Source organism: Anomaloglossus baeobatrachus, unplaced genomic scaffold (genome assembly GCF_048569485.1).
Source record: "Anomaloglossus baeobatrachus isolate aAnoBae1 unplaced genomic scaffold, aAnoBae1.hap1 Scaffold_3229, whole genome shotgun sequence".
Lineage (NCBI taxonomy): Eukaryota > Metazoa > Chordata > Amphibia > Anura > Aromobatidae > Anomaloglossus > Anomaloglossus baeobatrachus.
In genome coordinates this window covers 55,926-57,011 of record NW_027442621.1, presented here as the reverse complement: position 1 = coordinate 57,011, position 1,086 = coordinate 55,926, and positions in this window count along the sequence as shown.

Here is a 1,086-nt window from a genome sequence, read left to right as displayed (position 1 = left end):
GTTCAGTCATCGTGTTGGTCTGGATATTGAAGTGATGGCTGTTAAGAGTCTGGCGCACATGGATGACTTTATGGTAAGCTGCCTGTCTCGTGACCCTCGCGTTAAGAACATCTTGGCCGACAATCATTACTGGTTGGTAACACTGTTAGACCCACGCTACAAGGAGAACTTTATGTCTCTTATTCCCGAGGCGGAGAGGTCAGCCAAAATGCAGCAGTTCTGGAAGGCCATAGTCACGGAAGTAGGCAAAGCATTCCCTTCACAAAACGCTAGCGTCATAATTGTAACACTATTAGTTAAAAGAAAGGGATAAACTGTAAAAAAAACAAAATAAGGCATAACTTTTTTTTAACATCAATTTTTTTTTTTTAGATTTAACCAAAGAATGTGCACATTTGTTATAATAAACAAGTGAAAAATGTTGAAAATCAGTCATCCAAAGGTGTGTGAAACAAAAATATATATATGGTACCAATAAAAATGTCACTTTGTCCTGCAAAGAATGCAGCCCCCCACATTATTTTTTTCCTCTGTGCGGCCCATACACCCAGCCGAGTTTGAGACCCCCTGCCTTACACTATATAGATATCATGTTCATTCCCCATCTATCTTGCTCAGGAGAGCATCTCCCTCCCCCGGCACCAAGAGCAGCTCATACTGAATTGTTACAATGACTACATTGACACCCCCATACTTTGCACTGACGAGGGGCAAGCACCCCGAAACACCGTGTCTGCAAATTGGGATTCTGATCTGGCTTATATATCCTGAGTCATATTGCAATGGATTGTTGAAAATCCACTTGTGACTTTTAGGATCGCTACTTCCAATAGGTGGCGCTGTGCTAGAGTTTGTCTCCTTTACTGGAGAGACAATTTGTACATTGACTAGTAACACTGCACACAGAAATGCACCTTAATATTCCACTGTTAACCCTTTCCTCCCAGCAGTAACACACAACTCCTCACCTTGATATCATGGTGATTTATGGTCAGAATGACTTCAATGCGATCAGTGATTTCTATTCTAGCTCTGCTCACATAGATTTTATATCCACACTCAACTATAGGCCGTTCTTCATATTTT